Source organism: Bos indicus x Bos taurus, unplaced genomic scaffold, assembly GCF_003369695.1.
Source record: "Bos indicus x Bos taurus breed Angus x Brahman F1 hybrid unplaced genomic scaffold, Bos_hybrid_MaternalHap_v2.0 tig00002505_arrow_arrow_obj, whole genome shotgun sequence".
NCBI classification, from domain to species: Eukaryota; Metazoa; Chordata; class Mammalia; order Artiodactyla; family Bovidae; genus Bos; species Bos indicus x Bos taurus.
Window position 1 is genome coordinate 32798 of NW_020867539.1, and position 11174 is coordinate 43971.

General features: G+C 42.4%; 1 non-coding gene across 1 annotated transcript; it reads right to left on the reverse strand.

Annotated features, from left to right (window-relative positions):
- Window positions 1–5547: 5547 nt before the first annotated feature.
- On the reverse strand, window positions 5548–5655 carry LOC113888845. The gene has a single exon (XR_003510072.1). It is a non-coding gene; the product is annotated as a U6 spliceosomal RNA (small nuclear RNA).
- Between the last annotated feature and the right edge of the window lie 5519 nt (window positions 5656–11174).

The following is an 11174-nucleotide window of genomic DNA, read 5'->3' on the forward strand; positions in this document are numbered from 1 at the left end:
TTTTTTTGCTTCTCATCCTCAGTGTGTTAGGAGTAAGCTCCCTCTAATCCGTATGGCCCAGGCACAGTGCAGTACCCATACTCCATTTCTTGCTCCTGCTTGAACATAGTCTCTTGTGTTGAGGTGGAGACTAGGTCAAGTAGGGCCAAAAAAGGAATAATACTTCCATTACCAGACAGTTTTTGGAGGTTTTGTGAGACTAAACAAGACCAATATTCTTGTGTAGAAAAGAAGAGGTTGAAAAATAAACGATTTCGGGCAGTTTTTTTAGACCCTTGAAGCTTGCTTTGTGTATCATTTCAGTTTGTGGGTTTGATTTTCAGTGAGTTTAAGGTGAAAGATGCTTAGTCGTGTCTGACTTTTTGTGACCGCGTGCACTATGCAGTCCATGCAATGCTCCAGGCCATGATACTGGAGTGGGTTGCTGCTGCTGCTGCTAAGTCGCTTCAGTCGTGTCCAACTCTGTGCGACCCCATAGACGGCAGCCCACCAGGCCCTGCCATTCCTGGGATTCTCTAGGCAAGAACACTGGAGTGGGTTGCCATTTCCTCCTCCAATGCATGAAAGTGAAAAGTGAAAGTGACGTCGCTCAGTCATGTCCGACTCTTAGCGACCCCATGGAGTGCAGCCTACCAGGCTCCTCTGTCCATGGGATTTTCCAGTAGTCTCCCCCTTTTGCAGGGATCTTCCTAACCCAGGGATGGAACGCAGGTCTCCCGCACTGTAGGCGAATTCTTTTCCAGCTGAGATACAAGGGAAACCCAATATCCATAAAGCCACAATGGGCTTTTCCAAGTGAAGACAGGATGGCCGATCAGACACAACTGAGCAAAGAAACCAGACAGATTTTTCACTACCCACGACCGGAACCCAGGCCTTGTAATACTGGCAATGGCCTTTTTTCTTTTTTCCTTCTGCTGATTAGAGTTTCCCTGGTGGCTTAGAGAGCCTGCTTTCAATGCGGTAGACCCAGGCTCAGTTCCTGGGGAAGGTTCTCCTGAAAAGAGAATGGCTACCCACTGCAGTAGTCTTGCCTGGTGAATCCCATGGACAGAGGAGCCAGACAGTTTCTGGTCGGACACAACTGAGCAACCTTCAGAGAGAGAGCCACCTGGGAAAAGGAGAACTCTTTTTGGGTGATCCCACGTTTCTGCCACAGGTGGAATTGTCTTTTGGGCTGTGCTTTGTTTTCTGTAGTGTCAGTCACTCAGTCCTGTGGGACTGTTAGCCACCCTATGGACTGTAACCTGCCAGACTCCTCTGTCCATGGAATTCTCCAGGTCAGAATACTGGAGTGAGTTTCCATTCCCTTCTCCAGGGACTCTTCCCGACCCAGAGATGGAACCCAGGTCTCCTGCATTGCAGGTGAATTGTTTACCATGTGAGTCACCATTTTCTTTTCTAACCCACAGTTATTACTACTGGATTTAGTGGTAGTCAACTTTCATAGCTGCATTATTCATATAGGTTCGTTTTCTTTGTTCATAAACTTATGTAGGTAGGTGTAAACTTATGTGGTAGGTGTGTTCGTTCTCTTCTCCCCCATCCCACTCCAGGATGTAATATTTGTTAAAATCCATAGAAGGTCTCAGGCTTCCCTGGTAGCTCAGCTGGTAAAGAATCCCTCTTCCATGCAGGAGACCTAGGTTCGATTCCTGCGTTGGGAAGATCCCCTGGAGAATAGAACAGCTACCCACTCCAATATTCTGGGCTGGAGAATTCCATGCACTGTATAGTTCATGGGAGTCAGTTTAGACTCCCTATGAGGATTGCTGATCAAAGTGTATATCTAACTTTTCATTTATGTAATGCCAATTTTTGCTTGTCCTCCAAAGACAGTGTACCAGTGCACACTCAACAGCATTATATTAACATTTCGAGGTTTCACATGCCCAGAAAATTTTGTTTTCAGGCTTTTAGAATTTTTGACTGTCTGGGAGGTATGCAACCCATCATTTAAAGTATTTACATATAATTTCACTGTATGGAGGAGCCATCACTTGTTCAAATCAAAATTCTGGTGTAGGGCATGTAAGAGAGTTTCCAATTTTTTATTTTATACTCAAAGCAGTGGTTGTCCAATTACTTCCTTGGACAAAATTCAAGAGTGAAAATTCTGGACTAAATGTTCCACACATTGAAAGTTTTGATCCATATTACCCATCTGTCACCTGGAAAGATTTTACAATTTTACATTCATATCTACAGTATTTGCATACCTTTACTCCCAAACGCATTTCAAAAGCAGCTTTTAAAAAAAAATCTAAGTTTTGTGTATGCTTAATATTTTCTTTTTTTGTTTTTGTTTTTACATTTATTTTTTAATTGAAGGATAATTGCTTTCAGGATTTAATTTTAAAGGCCAAATGACACAGGGCTCTCAGAAGAGCAAAACCAAGAATTGCTTTTTCCCAACCCAGTTCCCACTTCCCAGAAACAACCATTTTCAATCCTTAGCAGTTTAATCTGTTTGCTTCTATAACTCATAGTATGCTTATACAGCTCTTTCTTCATTTTGTTTTAAACTGTAGCAGACAGGGTAGATGCCCACTCTGATATCAATTTTTCCTCAACCTTCAGAGATAGCTTACAATTCCTGAGCTTTCCAGGGTTCTGAAGCATTAAAAGTCCTTGTCCGCACTTGGATGCTGTTACCTGCTCTCCTGTTTTGTCAACAAGAACATATCTTTTCTTTTTATTCCTTTACTGTCATTTAGTGGGGTTTTGTGGACAGAGTAGAGATAAATGGATATATTTAATCTGCCATATTCAATCTGAAAGCTAAAGATACTGTAGATTTTATTATCATTGTAGTTATTATTATTTGGCTGTGCTAGAATCCCAGGGATGGGGAAGCCTGGTGGGCTGCCGTCTATGGGGTCCCACAGAGTCGGACACGACTGAAGCGACTTAGCAGCAGCAGCATAGGGTTTGGGAGACCTTAGTTCCCCAATCAGGGGTTGAGCCTCTGCCCCTGCAGTGGAGTCACAACCACTGGACCATCAGGGAATTCCCGTTACTTTTTGAAAACTTTGAAAATAATTAGAGTAGCATCTATGTTGGAAAGGCCTCTCCAAAAATAGGTTAACATTTGGGACACGGATGGTTGTTAAGAAACATGGAATCAGCTGAGCGCCCCCTACTGGAATATCTTGCTCAAAGCAGTCTGAGGCCTCTCATTTCCCCCGGGGCCTCTTTGTTCAGGGCCCAGCGCTTCACAATCCTGGCAGTCCACCAAAGGCGTCAGGGAGTTTCTAAAAATCCTATGCCCAGGACTCCACCCTGGGCCAATTAAATTTTTCTCTCTGTGTGTGGGGATTGGGCATCAGCATTTTTAAAGCTCTTAAGTGGTTCTGGAGTGCAGAGTCACTGTTTTCTGCTAAACAGCTCACTGGTTTAGCTCGTTTGTAACAGCATGGCAATATTTGGACCGTAATCCATCCCGTGTTCTTGTTATGCAGTTACTTTTGTGTGTTGTCTAGATTCTGAATAGTGTCTATTTTCATGCTTTAATTTCACAAGTATGTCTTCTGTTAATCTGAGTAATGAAGCACACAGCGGCATTAACATAGTATTTTCGTGCCACACTCATTTGGCAGAGGCATAGGATTTAGCCCAGTCCACATCACATTTATACTCTGCAGTAAGTCGCCATGACAGAGTGAAAACTGTCCAGTGATGTGGCCATTTTGCTGTATCTGGATTTTTGTATTGCTGGAGTACAGTAATGGTGGAGAATATTATGGTCTGAATGATTATTATTGTGATTATAAATTGGATACTTGAGTCGTAGTCACGAAAATCCTCCATTATTGTGAATTGAATCAATGTCTATATGGGGTTGCAGAGTGGACACGGCTGAGCACATCCGGACGCACTATATCAGCTACCCGCCCACCCGCCCACCCCGCCCCACCCTGCCCCGAAAAGCGTTATTGAGAACAGGCTTAATTCTTAGAGGGGCTGGTTAGTCTTGCTTTAGCCTGCAAAAATATAGTCATTGCTCATCATGGTTATCAGAAAAGAACAAGATGGATCAATATATATCATCACGACTGGAGGAGGTGAAAACCCTACAACACATTTAAAGTAAAGGACTGTATGGAGCGAATTCTCTGGTGGTTAGGATTCCATGCTTTCAGTGTCGAGAGAGCGGGTTCAATCCCTTCTGGGGGAATTAAGATCCTACAAGCTGAGTGAAGCCAACCCAACCAAAAAAAAGATGGTGACTTGGTTATGGTGATCTTTTATAATGAAGGACAGGTTACTAAATTTGAGAAGTCTACAGTGGTCTGTCTAGTCAAGGCTGTGGTTTTTCCTGTGGTCATGTATGGATGTGAGAGTTGGACTATAAAGAAAGCTGAGCGCTGAAGAATTGATGCTTTTGAACTGTGATGTTGGAGAAGACTCTTGAGAGTCCCTTGGACTGCATGGAGATCCAACCAGTCCATCCTAAAGGAGATAAGTCCTGGGTGTTCATTGAAAGGACTGATGCTGAAGGTGAAACTCCAGTACTTTGGCCACCTCATGCAAAGTGTTGACTCACTGGAAAAGACCCTGATGCTGGGAGGGATTGGGGGCAGGAGGAGAAGGGGACAACAGAGGATGAGATGGCTGGGTGGCATCACTGACTCGCTGGACATGAGTCTGAGTGAACTCTGGGAGTTGGTGATGGACAGGGAGGCCTGGCATGCTGTGATTCATGAGGTCGCAAAGAGTAGGACACGACTGAGTGACTGAACTGAACTGAACTGAACTGACAGTGAAAGTAAAATCTGTTCTTAAAACTCAAGACTATCTCAGGGCAGTTTCAGTTCTAACAATAGGAGCTGACAGGTCCTTTATACCAGGAGAGACATTTTAGTTTTCAGGAAAAACGGTAACATTTAAACCTCAAAGAAATCAGGATGCACTGAGTAAATGCTATAAAATATTGTAGTTTAACAACTGAAATCATCAGTGGGTTTATCTAAACACATGCCTCAGTGTGAAGATCACATAACCAAAGTGATTTGTGAGAAATGCATAACTGCATGAAATTAAAGCTTCATGAATATATACATCATCTGCTATAACTTACTAGTTTTCCAAGCATCTTTGGGGGCACTGTAACATGCATTTTGTCATTTTATTTTCTTCTTATCAACATAGATGGATACTTTCATGAACTAATCATTCTTGAAAATAGTCTGTCTTCTCCTAATGAAACTAATTGATTGCATTAACTATATCAAAATTTCTACCACATATTTTTTTAAACTCAAAAGTAATTTGTTAAAATTGAGTGCACCTAATTTCAGGGTTGAAATACGTGTACCTTTACTTTAAAATGGTGGGAAATTCTACCAGAAAGAGCAACCTACCAAATAACTCACACTATAGAAGCACATGCAGAGTCCTATTTTTTAATACCTAAAGCAGTCAAGAATGCAAATAAAAAATTGCAAGTTGAAGGTAATCTTAAGGTTTTTTTTTTTTTTTTTGGTAAACTTTAAAAATATTCTGTGAATCCTATTCATAATATTATTTTTAATGCTCAAAACTATAAGAAATATGGAACACTTCTCCGAATTTGTGTGTCATCCTTGTGCAGGGGCCATGCTAATCTCTGTATTATTCAAGTATTAGTATATGTGCTATTGAAGCTTCTAGCACTGTAACATTATTTTGATTGTGCAAAACCATCTTGGTTATAATGGGGCATCTGAAAGCACAATGAGTACAAATACCTACTTTATCTCCTAAAAGATAAGCTTTTTTAATTTTCAGATATGACACATTGAGACTTGTCACTTTGTGTAAGTTAGCACTTCTGCGTATAGGAGATTCTGCCACTGTGACGAATGCATGGTAGCAGCACACAACCTCCTGAGACTGGCAAGGTCAGCTGAGGATTTGACTTACTTGCCATCAACTGCTGTAATCACAAAATAGATGGATATTGTTAATTCTTGTGTGATATTGACTCCATGCACCTAAAATAGGCTTTAAAGACTTAGTATGGTTCGATGCTCAATTTACCTTTTAAATGAGTTTTGTTATTTAGGTTTATGTGCACAAACACATCATCATCCATCCAGCCTTCACAGCTTTCAGAGTGGGCACATCAGCCCTTAGATGCTGCCCAAGAACCTCAGAGAAAGCTCGTGAACATGTAACGTGGTTCTCACAAAGCCTCGCCTCTGTGCTTGGAAGAGCACACACTCTGAAATGTGCTATGAGAAATATCGGATTCAGCAGGATCATTCATTGTCCCCCTGGGAACTTGGATCCTCTTAATTTGGGCCTGTGGAAAGGGGAGTGGGCAACAGATGACAAATGAAGGCACTTGCAACTAGAAAGTCAGTGTGAGCTGAGGATGCTACAGGAAGAGTAAAAAGCACCAGAAAGTTCTGTTGCCCTGAGCACATCAGTGCATTTGTGTAGCGCCATCAACTCCTGCATGCTCGCTCAGTTGTGTCTGACTCTGCGACCCCATGGACTGTAGCCCACGAGGCTCCTCTGCCCATGGGATGCTCCAGGCAAGAATCCTGGAGTGGGTTTCCATGCCCTCCTCTAGGGGATCTTCCCAACCCAGGGATCAAATCTGGGTTTCCTACCTTCTCCTGTGTTACAAGCAAATTCTTTACCACTAAGCCACTGGAGAAGCCCGTGTATGTACTTATTAAATTTTCTCCAAAGAATTACCTCACACACTCTGATTAATAATGGGTAGCCCCCAATGTGCTCAGATTCCTCAGTCACCTTATATTCTTAAAGGTCCTGCCAAGATTGGGATCCAAGGTCATGGTTTAAAGCAGAAATCCCATTTCAGCCTGTTGGTAGCAAGGACATGACACAGAAGGGAAATGGGCAGAGTCTAGGGCTTATCTTCAGAGAAAGCTCCAGGCCCCAACAAGCATGTGCACAAGTTCTCCTAAGCCATCAGACCTCTGAGACGGAGCACAAAAGGCCTTGGGGACGCACACATGAAATTTCAAATGATTTCTCAAAAAAACTAAAAATAGAGTTGCCATATGATCCAGCAGTCCCACTCCTGGGCATGTATCTGGACAAAAATATAATTCTAAAAGATATATGCTAGTTCATAGCAACACTACTTACAATAGCCAAGACATGGAAACAATTTGTGCTATAAGAAGCCTTCCTCAGCCATGTCTTCTGGGTTTCCTCTGGGGGAGTTGTTAAGCACAGCTGGCTTCCTCAGGGGCTTGGGGATGTACTAGATCAGTATTGTGTACCTGAAAACAGACAATGTTAATTTTTCTAATAAAAATAACTTAAGAAACAAAAGACAGATTAATAAAAAGAAAGTACACACGGTTGGGAAAACTGGACAGATACATGTAAACGAATGAAATAAGAACACCCCCTAACACCATACACAAAAATAAACTCAAAATGGATTAAAGACTTAAATGTAAGGCTGGATACTATAAAACTCTTACCCCCTCTTTACCCCCTGGTAGCCACAAGTTTATTTTCTACATCTGTGACTCTATTGCTATTTTGTATATAAGTTTATTTTTACCACTCCCCCTTTTTTAGACTCCACATATAAGTGATGCCATATGGTGTTTATCTGTCTCTGACACTTCACTCAGTATAACAATCTGCAAATCTCTCCATGTTGTGGCAGATGGCATTATTTCATTCATTTTTACAGCTGAATAATATTCCACTGTGTATATGTACCACATCTGCTTTATCCATTTCCATATTGGTGGCCATTTAGGTTGTTTCCATGTCTTGGCTATTGTAAATAGTGCTGCAATGAACACAGGGGTGCATGTATCTTTCTGAATTATAATTTTCTCCAGATACATGCCCAGGAGTGGGATTGCTGGATCATATGGTAGCTCTATTTTTAGTTTTTTAAGGAACCTCCATACCTCATGTGAAGAGTTGACTCATTGGAGAAGACTCTGATGCTAGGAGGGATTGGGGGCAGGAGGAGAAGGGGTCGACAGAGGATGAGATGCCTGGATGGCATCACTGACTCGATGGACGTGAGTCTGAGTGAACTCTGAGAGTTGCTGATGGGTAGGGAGGCCTGGCATGCTGTGATTCATGGGGTCACAAAGGGTCGGACACGACTGAGCGACTGAACTGAACTGATACTGTTCTCCATAGTGGCTGTACCAGTTTATGTTCCCACTGACAGTGTAGTAGGGTTCGCTCTTCTCCATACCCTCTCTTATTGTTTGTAGGCTTTTTGATGATGGCCATTCTGACTGGTGTGAGGTGATACTTCATTGTAGTTTTGATTTGCATTTCTCTCATAATTAGTGATACTGACCATCTTTTCATGTGCTTTTTAGCCATCTGAGTGTCTTCTTTGAAGAAGTGTCTACTTAGATCTTCCACCCACTTTTTGATCGGGGTGTTTGTATTCTTGATATTGAGCTACATGAGCTGTTTATATATTTTAGAGATTAATCCCTTGTCAATTCCTGCCCTATCCATCGGGATGTCTCACTGAGCTTAGGACATCCAAAACTGAACTCTTGGTCAGCTCTCCAAAACTCATTTCCTGCTTCTCATCCATTCCCCCTGTTTCAGGAGTGTCCAGAATGATTAGTGTCAAAAACCTGGATGTCATTCCTGACCACTCGCTCTTCCTCCCCACTTATGTGCAGTCAGGTGCTAAGTCCTACTCCAGACCATGTGTCAAGTCCGTCTCCTTCTCTCCCTCCTGCCTTCCACCATCCAGCCCTATAACCATCCTCTCTCACCAGAACCCCCACCACCCCCCCTGCCAAGAGCTTCCCATAGCTTCTTCTTTTGTCCCCTCTAGTCCATGTCTTAGAGTTTTCTCCTTGAGAATAAATTAGGTCAGGTCAGCTCTCTCCTTAAAACCTCCCAGCAACTCTCCATTGGATTAAGAATAAGTGAGAGGAATAGAAGAAGCAGTGAAGAGTTCCAAGTTTTGTATACTCCTGGCATGGGAAATTTGAAGATGCATCAACACACACTGGGATACACTTGATAGCTTGAGCACTTTGGATTGGGTTCTAAGATGCCTACACGTCCAGGAAAGTGAGATGTTTGGGGGGCATCCCTGGGCCTGCAGGACTTGGACTCTGTATGTCAAAAATGGATGGGAGCCCAAAATTTATTTTAATTAGTTGGGTACTATGGACTTGTCGTGCTGGAAGGTATGATAAAAACAGGAGAAAGCAAAAACAAATCTCTTCTGGCTAGACCTTGTTGTCTGTATTTAGAAAACACTTCATTTCTTTCGTTTGGCAATATTTAAATGTAAAAACATCAGCAAAAAAGTTTTAACTTCTCAATTTGTCTTGGAGAATATCATAAAGTTTCCTGGAACCTGACCATAAACAGGCATACTAACAATTCTGGCAAAGTGTATTTGCACAGAAAATGAGAAATCCCATGAAGAAACACTATATGACTTACACAATCCCTGGAATGTTTTAAAAAACATTAACTTCAGCTGTGGAGATGGCAACTTGTGATTAATCTGATCAATGTAGACAGCAAGCTGTAATGCGTGAAAGGAGCTCTGGGCAATTCAGCATGTAGCTCAGACAGCCACAGCTCAGGGCCTCCTCCCCACAGAGACTGTTCACCTACAGAGCCACTTCCCTGCCCTCAGGACTGGGTGTCTTGAGCCTTCTATATGTCCAGTGTTGTTTAGGAAGAGAGATCAAAGGCAGAGCGCACAGCACAGATGCGTAAGCAGCTGTCTAGCCTGGTCAGACTTCCCAAGGTGGCAGCGAATGTTGGTGGGATCCTTTCAGTCCAAGACCAAGAATTCTCTTTCTAGCTTTCTCTTTCTCTTTCAGGAACTCCTTTTTTATTGATCACCCCACGGTTTACCAGGTTCCATAGAGTTGGGTTAATCCAGCCAAATGCATCTGAGCTCATGATACTCAGATATCTCTTAAATTCAGGACTAAGAATGCCTTAACCATGCATTCTTGATCTCCCAGCATGCACTGCTCCAATTTTCTACATTAAGAAAAATGCTTTGCTAAATATGAAACTAAATGCAAATCACACTGATAGCTTTCTAAGTTTTTGTTTCTTGTTTCAGTGGATTCACACAGGAGGAAAATATCATGTGTACTAGACTTTAGGAAAAGAAATGGTCTTGGAATATTACTCTCTTAATCAAGGTGGGCTAACTTTATGTGTCAAACCATCCCAAAATCAGAGTGGCTGAACACAGTAGAAGTTCATTTCTTTGCCTGCCTTCATTTCCAACACACATTTGAGAGAGTCTGCTACGTGCTTTCACATGGGACCAGGTTCCATTCATCTTGAAGTGCCATCTTTGGCCAGGGCCCCAGTGTCCTCTATATGGGCTGATGGAAACGGAGTCGAGGATCCCACAGGAGGCTTTGTGCACAGGTTTGGAGACGGTCTACCCCCATTCTGTTGGCCAAAACCAGTCATGTGGCCCCACCTAACCAGCAGGCTGGCTGGGAAGTATAGTGTAGCTTTGTGCCCAGAAGACACAGAAATGGATTTACTGAGCACTTAGCCTTCTCTAAGCATCTAAATGCAGAGTTCCAAAGAAGAGCAAGAAGAGATAAGAAAGCCTTCCTCAGTGATCAATGCAAAGAAATAGAGGAAAGCAACAGAATGGGAAAGACTAGAGATCTCTTCAAGAAAATTAGAGATAGCAAGGGGACATTTCATGCAAAGATGGGCTCGATAAAGGACAAAAATGGTATGGACCTAACAGAAGCAGAAGATATTAAGAAGAAGTGGCAAGAATACACAGAAGAACTGTACAAAAAAGATCTTCACGACCCAGACAATCACAATGGTATGATCACTCACCTAGAGCCAGACATCCTGGAATGTGAAGTCAAGTGGGCCTTAGAAAGCATCACTATGAACAAAGCTAGTGGAGGTGATGGAATTCCAGTGGAGCTATTTCAAATCCTGAAAGATGATGCTGTGAAAGTGCTGTACTCAATGTGCCAGCAAATTTGGAAAACTCAGCAGTGGCCACAGGACTACTACTACTACTATTGTGCTCAAACTACCACACAATTGCATTCATCTCACACGCTAGTAAAGTAATGCTCAAAATTCTCCAAGCCAGGCTTCAGCAATACATGAACCATGAACTTCCTGCTGTTCAAGCTGGTTTTAGAAAAGGCAGAGGAACCAGAGATCCAATTGCCAACATCTGCTAG